Source organism: Pinus tabuliformis, chromosome J (genome assembly GCF_031772625.1).
Source record: "Pinus tabuliformis cultivar Carrire ecotype Pingquan chromosome J, CPIR1, whole genome shotgun sequence".
NCBI classification, from domain to species: domain Eukaryota; kingdom Viridiplantae; phylum Streptophyta; class Pinopsida; order Pinales; family Pinaceae; genus Pinus; species Pinus tabuliformis.
This window is the reverse complement of record NC_142295.1, coordinates 352,802,078-352,814,058: the sequence shown is the minus strand read 5'-3', so window position 1 is coordinate 352,814,058 and position 11,981 is coordinate 352,802,078.

Genomic DNA, 11,981 nt, shown 5'->3' with positions numbered 1-11,981 from the left:
ATATTGCATACTAGTTGTATGTATTTTCTCATTTCATAAGTGGTTAAAACATGATCTCGAATATTAGCATCCCGGATGTAGAAGTCATGTTCTTTAGTCGTTTCCACCATTTGGACATTGGAGGCACTTGGTATATGTGGTGTAGCCATTGAGGATGAGGGGTTTGTTGGGGTAATTTAGTTGGATTATTGGAATGAGGGAGGTGACAAATGTCAATTTTATAAGTGGGACTGACTAGCTAATATCCAATAATCACATAGCTCAATTGGATTGGTTGATTATGTCGAAGGAATTGAATTAAAACTTGGTGAGCTTCAGCTTGCTTGATACACATAAGTATCAAACTAGGGTGTTTTGTGAATTTTGTGTTAGGATTGGAAATTTTTGGAGTTGGTTAGGATTCAATCTAGCTCTTGATAATGTATATGGGGTTGATTTCACAAAGTGAAGGATTTATTCACATAAGAATTGGGTTATCATGGGTAGACAAATGATTTTTCACTTATGTGGGGTTAGGGTTTCTTCTCACACTTGAATTTTCCTGAATTTTGGCTTGTGTGAAGGAAGAGAATTGTCCATTCTAAATTGAAAATACAAGCTTGGATGGATGGGATTAAAAATCATCATATTAATGGGTGTGTCAGGATTGTGACTCAGAGGATAGGTAGATAAAACAATTACAATAATGAGCATGACATCCTTTTGTAAACCATTTTCATTGACACGTGTTGGGATGCCATTGGAAAATTTTTAGGGATGACATGATGCTTCCTAAGTTCATCATATATCTTTGAGAATATCTGTTGAGAAATCTTGGGGCAACAAGGTGGGTGATTTCTCTTCTGGATAACTGATTGTTATTTGTTTTTACTTCGCTTCGTTAGCTTCTTATTTCTCTTATTATTATTAGTGTTGTGTATCATCAAACAACTACCAAAGCATAAAGAACAATGAGACAATAGGACACATTATGTAGGCTATCAACCAGGGACAAAACCTCTCTAGCTTGAGAGGAAAACCCACAAGAATTCTTCTTCTCTTAGAATCTTTAATCGACTAATCCCAAGACCTAGATCCTTAACCAAAAACTTCTCCAAGACCAATTCAATCATTGTCTCAAGTCAAAACCAATTTCTTCTTGATGTTGTTGCAATTTCTCCTTCTTTTTTAACCCTTGGCCCTCCAACCCTAGTCTGAAATTTTTGGCCTCTCTTTCTGTAATTATTGACCTCCTACATTTGACTACAACTTCTGCTCATGTGATAGAATTAGGGCAATGTTAGCCCTTTTTCTCCTTCTTCTTTAACCCTTGGCCCTCCAACCCTAGTCTGAAATTTTTGGCCTCTCTTTCTATAATTCTTGACCTCCTACATTTGACTACAACTTCTGTTCATGTGACAGAATTAGGGCAATGTTAGCCCTTTTTCTCCTTCTTGGCTTATGCTAGTCTCTTTGTGACTTTAGCCTGTAAGATACTCTTTTTCCTTTACTTATTTTGGCCACTTTGAGTTCATTGTACCTTTGATTTGCTGTAGTAGGAAAAAACCTAATCTCCTACCACATAGGAATAGAAATAGCCCAAAAAAGTTCTAAAATTGCTTCGCTCTTCCTTCTTTCTTGACTTCCTCTTCTTCACTTGATGAGAGACTCTTTCTTGTTCAATGATCAAAATTATGTGATCTTCCTTGAATTCCCTTCAAATTGGCTGACTAGCCTTATATATATAAGCTTCTTGTCACATCAAATATGCTCACTTGTCTTTTGAGAAGGTCGACTTGTTGCATGCATTTTGACTTGACCTTGGAGGGTTCTATGACTTTGTTTTGACTTAAATAATTTTCTTTTACAAAATTCAATATGGGAAAATGGGTCATGTATACATGACAATGGCTCATAAGCCCTAGAATCTCTCAATGGGAGTCATACCTATAAAATAAAATCCTCTTGAGCATGAAACCTATGCCATAAGAAAACAATAAAAAAATTATTTTTCTCTCATTATATCAAATACATAAAAATCATGATTACATATGTCATTATTAAGACTAAACGTAGTTACATATTTCAAAACTCCCTATTAACTAGGGAGGTATTCATAATCCATACAAGGTACTTGGACATTCTCAATCTGAAGAATTCTCATAAGAAGAGTCAGCTTGGTAACCAATATGTATAACATCATCTCAACTAGTATTCTCACATACAAGGGCCTTGACTCATAGCTCTATCTCTCCACAAGATCACAGAAAAATGCTAGCGATCCAAATTATTTATAGACATCATCATCATTGTCTCTCAAGGAACATACCCCACTCATTTGTTCACATGGTATGTCCTTTCAGTACTATTCTTATCTTATATTCCCAGTCCTTAGAGAATATTGGTCCTCTACGACTAATCTTATCTTGGATGCCCTACTAGATCCTTAAAGGGTATCAAATGTCATATGCTTACCCAATCCTCCATTATTTCTTCCCAACTTATGACAATAATGATGTTCCTATCTCTTCCTCTCAACTAGGGAGGATATACCTATTCCTATAAAAATAATGTACCCAAGCTCCCTCTTAACTAGGGACTTGTCCAAGCTCCCTCTTAGCTAGGGACTTTCTTTCCAAGTTTTAGCTAGAAACTTGGTTCCAGGCTCCCTCTTAACTAGGGACCTATTTCCAGTAGCATCTATCTCTACTTTAATGGAGATCATGGGACCTTCAATTGCTTGTAGATCTCTTCCATTTGATGTCATGAATTTCATCCTATTTGTCTTATAGGGAAATGATCATCCATCACTTTCCTTCATCAACCATGTTAGTCATACCATCCTTCCCTTCATCGGAAAGTGATATGCTATTCCATATCTAGCTTTCCTTCATACAACTACCTTTTCCAAATCATGTATCCTTCTGGATCTTCCATCCTTACACATGAGCACTTAGTTGTAGATGACATCCACAACTCTCTTTTGGTAGCGCTGCATTTAGCCCATCCAGATAATGTTCAAAAATCAAAAGTGAACATTAAATAACAATTTCCTTTTTTGATGACTCTTTGTCATGATATATTCTTGTAGAAACTTCAACATCTTGCATTCATATTGACACATCTCCAAGATATCTAATGTCAAGGGTCTTATTTATTTCTATATTTTCCCAAGGTCTTAATATATTTCCCATGGAGATATAATGGTCAATCCTTCTAGTCATTGGATGTTGATTTTCTTTTCTATATGATATTAGTTTCATATTTCATGATCTCTTCTTTCTTTCTTCACATAGTTCTTCCCAAGAACTTCTAGCTATAGTTCCTCCATCTTTTTCAACCACCTCATATTCCATATGAGGAAATATTATGTTGATTTCATCTAGTCAATATGTGAACCATTCCTTTATGAATTTCTAGAAGAGAACACTTTCCTTTGATAATACTCATGAGACAGAGTATCCATCCATGCTATTTGCAACTATATGTTCACACGACCTAATTTATCAAACATATGCATACATACCTCGTTTCTTCTTTCGATCATCTAGACAAACCTTAGAAGATTCTTTCTATTGATTGAAAGTACTTCAATCATCTTGACATGCTGCATTCCTTTGTCATCATATCATTGTTCTTCCAAACAATGAATCCCATCCAAGGTGGAATTCTCAGCGAGCCACTTCCTTCTTCCAAGAGATCAACCTTCTAATGAAGATTCCAGCAAAGGATCTTGATTATCCTCATCCTGCAAATTCTCATTTCCAATTATTTATGATTAGTTTTGTACTAGATGACTTTCTTCTATTTATAAGTACTACTTATGCTTCCAATATGGTTATGTTGACGGTGCTGAAATCTGTCAACTAAGGGGATCTCCCTAATGTGAAGTTCCAACTAGACCTCACACCATTTTTTGTAGGAGTCCCATCCAGTATGAAGGCTTGGTTGCCATATACTTAGAGATCTACCTTCTCTCTAGTTGTCATAAATGAGAGTGTTAGGTTGGTATCTTCAAACATCAAGGTACATGTGCTTGGTGAGTGCGTAATGTAACTGTGTCAAGGTTCTCTTATTGCAAAGGGGGAGAGTAAAGTAAGTCTCTAAATGAGAGGTAGTAGTACCACACAGGAAGAGACAGACATGAACAAAAAAGGTCTGTCCAGCACCCAGCCGAATAGTCCACAGCAGATGTGGCAGTCATTAAAATCAAGGTGAAGGGGGCAACACATACACCACCTAGGAGAGTAGTCGACACATATGTGACGGTATTTATAAATATAAAAAAAATATGGTCTATTGAGTATCCTGCAGAGTACTCCACAAGGATGTGAGAGCAACGATAGCCAATACAAAAAGGTGGTCTATTTAGTATCGTGTGGAGTAGTCCACAAGGATGAGACAACAGTGATAAGAAATACAACACCTCTTCAACAATGTAAGTACTAAAATAACCAAAGTAGTTTAACTATCTTAGTACAAATTAAGAAAACATGCATTACAAATGTGTAAATATTAGTCTTAAAAACATCTATAAAACATGCAAGAAAACATGTTGGCCTTAACATGCTTCCGAATTAAGAAAAAGTCCCAAGAAACATTTGTACACCAAACATCACTAGTCCCAGTAGTGGGACATTGGAGCCACTCCTCACTCCTAAAAGAATAGACTATAGACTCTCAAGGCTATGTGGGAGGAGCCAAGGTGAAAAGTCACTTTCTCATACAATGGGAGGGGTCTATATAGCCAAGGGTAATGCTTTACCCTTGTGACTCTTAGACAACCCTCATGACTGTTCAACTTCCAATGCCTTTTCAACTAACATGACTCTTCAACTTCTTGTGTTCTTACATTGGAATTCACTTTACATTACATTGAGTTACAATGGATATGGCCCATAATGGTGATGTGGCCAAGATAGCTCATGACTCAACATTACACTACTGACATGTACTAGTTGACTGTGGTGTCTGTGTCAAGCTATTGCACTGTTAAGTGATGGATGTACTCTTGGTGTGCTTTGTCTTCTCCTTCACATGGAATAGTGTTGTGGGTTCTTTGATGGTATTGGTCTTGCATTATGGTTCAATGCATGTTATAGCACCATTTACCACCCTTAGTATTTGTGATGCTTGCTGCCTAGGGCAACCCCTCCTTCCATACTTCGTCCAAATATATTAAATACAGTGTTTTATTCCTTGTATGCTACTTTTCCCTGAGATAAAAGTGTGTACACGTGGGTTAGTCAATACCCAACCCGCGTATATGTGTTAAAACACTTAAAAAATTAAATTTCCTTAATTATGGGCAGAGTTCACGGGTTTTACCTATTGATTACTTCCTATTGCCCGTGGCCCAATTGTTTCCCAACTAAAAAACTAATTGGGAGAAGTATAAATAGACTTCTATGGGAAGGCCTAAAGGAGGAGAAGAGATAGAGTTATTATACTGAGATTATCCCCGACTGAGTCTAATTAATCCCTGTGCCTCATGCACTTCCCCAAGCTTCAGGAAACCCTTGTTTCCTTGATTATAGATATTCTCCCTTTTGCTTGAGATATCATGGTGTTGGTTATGGAAGAAGATCGTTGAAGGCTGGGATATGACGAATCTGAAGGATGGTTCCGCTTGGAGCCAGAAGAAAAAGACTCAAGTGAATTCTCTCCTTGTTATTTATAGCTTACTGCAATAAAAGAAATGTTGTCTTGTTTCCAAAATAAACTTTATTTATGCATCAAATTATGTTGTAATTCATATATGAATGTTGTTTTGATGTATGATCAATAATTTGTTTATATGATATAATGTCAAATTTCGTGAATATGCTTTACTTCTATAATGTTATGTATGTTCGAATTGAATGATTTTCAAGTTTGAAGAACATTGGGAGTTGTAGAGGGTCTGAACCCTGCGAGACCTACTCGAACGAAGGAAATCTGGGTACAGTCGCTCTTACGTAGTTTGATTATATAAGAATTTTGCCTGAGTTGTATGAGTGTTTCTTGTTGTAGTTTGCTTCTGCTCTGTTTGGGATTTAACCCAAATCCGTAGGGTACTTATTCCCGAAAGAGAATTGGCCACTCCACTGGGGATAACAATCCTGCTATTCCTAGTTTGGGTTATTCAATGTCAATTAGGGCTCAGTCTTTGGTTTTCTTGTTGTTACAGTCTTATTTGGTCTACTAGAGTCTCAAACCTTAAGTCTGATCTTTTTGATCTGGCTTTGTTTTTTATTTTTCTTGCAAAGCTTTGTATACGCCTTTTACTCTGTTTACAGTAGCATATACACGCTAGTTTTTGTGAAGTGAACCTACATATACACGAGTTTCCTATATTAGAAGCATGTGTACACACCTCTGTGCTTGAGCACAGTTGCGTATACCAATTTTTGCATTGTTTTTTAAAATCTCTCTAGCCAAATAGATTTGTTGCCTGGTCTTTTTAGTCTCTATGTGGTCAATTTCTGTCTAAAGAAGTTCATTATTCTGCAAGCATACCGTTTCAAAGTCTCTTCCTCATTGAAAATATTTGGCCTAGGGTTACGTTTTGAGCGAGTTTGTAATTGGTGTTTTGGCACACAAAGCTTCGTTCAAAAGTTCTTTATTGTTTTGGTCCTCCAAAACAGGAGATTGTTTTCAGCTTCAGTGTCAAACTCAGTTTTTAATCTACTTTCTTTTCTTTCCTTCGTTTTTTTGGCCTTATAGCTTTTCTTTCTTTCTGAAAGTCTTTTTGATGAATTTGAAAGTATTTCTTTCCTGGCTTCTTGGTCATTTTGTCAAGCTCTTTGCTACTGTTTGGGTCATTTGGTACAAGTTGAAGCCTTTTTGCTCAAGTTTTCATTCATTTTCGAGTTTGTAACTTGCAAAGACTCCTTGTGCTCTCTTTTCGATCTTTGAGTTTTAGTAGCATTTTGAGTGATTTCAAAAAATTGTTTTGGTTGTTTCTTGAAAAAGAAAAGATCTCAAAAAACTTTGTTTTTTTTTTCTTTTGCCAAGTTTGATTTTGGTTTCTTTTGGTTTTTGAAAGTGAATTGCGATATTTTACGATTTTTCCTTCTTGTTTGGAGAGAATTTTGTGTTCAAAATTTATATCCTCTTCAGTACTTAAGTTGGCTAATTGATAGTTATAAACAATTGCTTTCAATTTTTAAAGTAATTTAGGATCTTGCATCTCCATTGTATCTTGCATTAGGGTAGTTTGCATTGTTAAAGCATTGATAGTCTTTTAGTTTTTGAGTGTGTGAAGTGTGTTTCAAGAAAAGAAAATAAAAATTGTTTTGCTTTATAGAAGTCTCGTAGAACCCATATAGAGATCTCTTTTCATCTAAGAACAAATGATTGCGTTCATGTAGTTAGTTTTTCATTGATTTCTTTTGTGTCATACAAACACCATTGGTTTTGCTTCCATCTATACCCTTGACTCAAAAGAATAGCCATTAAAATCAAGCGCTTAATTAAAATGAACTAGAACTTTTGTATTGTCATCAGCATACACCAACAAGTTTAGGTTTATTAGGGCCTTGGATTAGGTAAGAGGAGCGTTAACTCTCCAAGGCTGCTCTAAATTGCAAAACATAGAAGTTTGATTAATGAGCAAAATCCAATAGCATTAGGGCGACCAGGAAAGATCTGTGACTAGGAGTAAAGCACGAGGGCTAGTGAAGATAAGGACGAGAGATACCCCCTCTCTTACTTGTCAGATCCTACCTCATGATTGTTCCACCTTGATTCTAATACGAGTTGGTGACCATAGTTGCCTATCCTAGGGACCACACAGGTGGCTATGCAGGGGAATCCCATGGCACCTGAGATTGACATTGTATCATGTTCAACAGTACTTATGGAGGGCACCCTTGCAAAGCTTGGGGGCTTGCACCCGCAAAGTTTATTGTCTGGAGGTCAACGTAACTACCTCTGATACCTTCGCTAGTAGGCCTGGGGTGTCATTACTCCATTCTATTTTCGGAAGGCCCTTGTTATTAACTTTCTTGTATTTTTGTGTCCAGTCCTAATCACCCGGAGTCGAAATACTTGAGAGTTGTTTGATTGCTGATATCTTTAGGGACATTTTAGTGAGTGTTCTTTGCTCCTAGTTAGCCTATCTTTATAATTTTTTTGATTCTTTAAGTATATCTTTTAAATAATTCAAAGTGGATCACCGACCATCTCGATGGTCTAGGAGACTTCGTGGGCTATCACCTACGAGTCCGGAGCCTTCTCCTAGAAGGCATAGGAGTGATTATGCCAGTGGTTTTCAACCAATGGCAACGGGCCCATCGAAGACTGATCCTCCGCTTGCAGTCATTAGTTCACAAGATAGACTTGGCACCAGTACACAGTTAGAGAGGAAAATACTAGTTCTTTCTTGAGTACTCTTCCAATTGGAAGATAATATCGAAGTTGAAGAGCTTTCAAAGTCATTTGCAACTTTGAATTCTCCTCTTCCTCTTGATCATCCAGACATTTTGTTATACGTTGGAACTCTCACTCATAGGCCTTCGAGCCCAGGTTTACATACATCTATTCCTTCGATGACCACTGCTGGAAGCATGGCATCTATGACAAGTGTTGTGAGCATGCAAACTCCCATATCTGTACAAGAGGGAGGAACTGTTTCCATCCCTTCTATTACTCCTAGCATGACTATATTTAGGTCTACTTCTATTCCATTAACGAGTGGAAGTTCTCAAGCTACTGCATCCAGTTTTGGATTTTTCCCTTTTGGAATGTCGTCTCAAGGGATTCCTTCAGTTCCTTTGAACATACCATCGACCGCTTCTACATCCATTATGAGTGGATAGGATTCTTTTTAGGGTTTCCCATTTGGAAGTGGCCATATACCACATTCCAATCCGACAGTAGGGTCAATTCCTTTTCCTTTTACAAGTCAAGGTAGTAACCCCTTCCAAAGTTGGACAAACCCTACGGTTAGTGGGATAGGAGTTGGGAATCAATTTTTCGGCCAACAAGGGAATGTGCCATATTCTTCAGTTAATTCATTTCAGAGTTTTCCACCCTTTGCTAATGCATGGAATCCTTATCAGGGGATATCAGATCCTTTCAATACTTCGTTAGGGGGGTAACTTCACTGGTTACAGAGGATTTTCAGCCAGAGTTGGTCAAAATCCAAATTTTTCTGGACCACCTTTTGGTTCAGCAAGATCTATGAGTTGGGAAACCTAGCACCTTTCAAAATCCAAGTCATTCTTTTCAGACCTTTAGGAACCCCACGTGCTCTAGATGGAATTCCCAATGTCCCCCACAACTTCCTTTTCTAGCCACGCTTAACTTGCCAGACTTAACTAAATTGACGAACTATCTGATTCGGTACAATCCGGCTTGGCCTCCTGTCCCAACTAAACTTCCCTCGGATATTCCAAAGTTCGAAGGGAAGAGTGGTGAAGACCCGGGAGACCATGTGATCACATTTCACTTATGGTTCTTATCGGACTCCCTAATAGATGATTCCATCAGGTTGAGGTTATTTCAGCGCACCCTAATCAGAAATGTTGCCAAATGGTATATAGAGTTTCCAGGGGGTACCTATACTTCTTTATCTGATTTGGTGAATATCTTCTTGAACCATTTTTAGTTGCCTGTCTACTATGAAGCTGGAACTGAACTTCTGGCTAACTTTTAGCAAGACACCGCAACTCACATTTTGGATCACATCTAGGAATGGAGAAGGAGAAAAAGGCTTATCAAAGCTGAAATTCCACCAGAGTTCCTTCTCGAATGGTTTCTCAAATCTTTACAGCCTGAGATCTCAAAGGATGTTTCTCTTTCTGATGTTTATTTGGAAGAGCAGGCTATTTTTCGAGCCCATCAATTAGAATTGATATACTCTCAGTCTGGGACTCTTCAGAAAATTTTACCTAATGCTCTGAGGTCTAAGGTAGATTTAGCAAAACCGAAACCAGGCCCCCACACTGATGGTATAGTTGGATCAATTGACGTTAATATGGTGAACCTTTTGAATCAATTGCAGCAGTTGTCTCTACAAACTGCTTCTTCTAACTAGGCAGCACCGTCTACACCTACACCTTCCCAACCTACCTCTATAAACACCATCCAGGCCTCTAACCCCAAAGGAAATCAAAAATTTGATGGGAAGAGGAAGGGGTGAGGTAAGAAGAATAACCAGGAAGGGAAAGGCAATGCAAACAAACCCGGCAGTGGTGTCGGTGAGGGTAGAGAAGAGTCCAAGAAAAAGGTAAAGTTTCCATGCAATTTATGCAATGGAGATCATCTAACTCACCTCTGTCCTAAGATACAAGATGCTCAATGCTTATTAGTGTAGCAAGGTCCTCTAGCTCCCAAACTATTCTGACTAACCCATTTCCCCAAGGGCAACAATTACTTGATGGCGCGAATTCAAATGCTGGTACCTCCGCAGGGGGCAACTAGGAAGGGGAAAATTCCTCAAATGTTTATATGATGAACTCCCATGTCGACGTTGCTACGTGAGCATGTTATGAAACAGCTCAAGAAAAGATAGAAAAGATAGATCAACGCCTTAGAATTCAGCCTCTTCGAGGGGGCAACCTCCTTTACATTACATAAATGAACAATTCTTTGATGATACAAATGACAAAGCATCCTTTCTATATATAGGAGTCTAAGGAGTCACAATATAATCTAGCCGACCTAACAATAATAATATAAAGCCACAAAAATAATAATAGAGGGATTCTATGGGGCACAGAAATAACAACATGGGGGTAATAGGGGCACAACAATATAAATAAGGGGTATAACTACAATATTAATGGGGTAATCACTAGTATTATAGGGACCCAACATGCCCCTCTCCTTCAAAAAAGTGTTGTCCTCAACACTTGAGTAGTTCTGGATACTTTTGCATAAAATTCTCATCCTCCCATGTGGAATCTTCAGCGGATAAGTTCTTCGACTTGATAAGATACTCTGAAATTGCTCGATTTCATAGTTGTCGAGTTCTTGTTTCTGTGACTGGTTCCGATTCCAATATAATTTTTCCTTCCTCATCAAGTTTTGGCAATATTGTTTGCACTAGGAGCTTGTCGCCTATAACCTTCTTTAAACATGAAACATGGAAAACTGGGTGCAATCGAGAAGCTGCAGGAAGCTCCAATTTGTATGCCATAGTACCAATCTTTTGCAACACCTTGTACGGACCATAATACTTTGGTGATAATTTATTATCCTTCTTAGCTTGCTTTAGGGACATTTGCTTATATGGTTGTAGCCGTAGGAATACCCAATCACCTACATCAAAACTTCTTTCACTGCGATGTTGATCTTCCTGTTGTTTCATTCTATTTTGTGCCAACATGAGGTTATCCTTTAAGAGTTGGAGGACTTGTTGTTGATGTTCGATGTGATGTTCCACTGCCTGAACCTTAGAATTTTCTCTTAAATATGATGTGATGGATGGTGGTTGATACCCATAAAGTGCCATAAATGGGGTCATTTTTGTTGTTGTATGGAAGGAAGTGTTATACCACCATTCAGCCAGAGGCAACCATTTGACCCATTGTGTCTGTTTATCAGATATAAAGCAATGAAGATATCCTTCCAAACATTTGTTTACTATCTCAGTTTGCCCATCAGATTGAGGATGATAAGACGAGCTATGAGCTAACTGAGTACCAAGACAAGAAAATAATTATGTCCAAAAATTTCCAGTGAAAATTGGATCTCTGTCACTTACAATAATCTTTGGGTTTCCATGTAGCTTTTGAATTGTTTCAATAAATGCAGTAGAAATTGTACTGGATTTAAATGGATGTGATAATGCACAAAAGTGTGCATACTTGGTCAGTCTATCAACTACCACCATGATGACACTTTTTCCCTCAGACTTGGGTAAACCTGTGATAAAATCCATTGAAACCTCCTCCCAACGTTGGCTTGGAATGGATAAAGGTTGTAGTAGACCCGGTGTCTTAATTGTTTCAAATTTATTTTGTTGGCAAACCAAACATTCCGCCACAAAATTTTTAATATCAGATTTAAGGCCA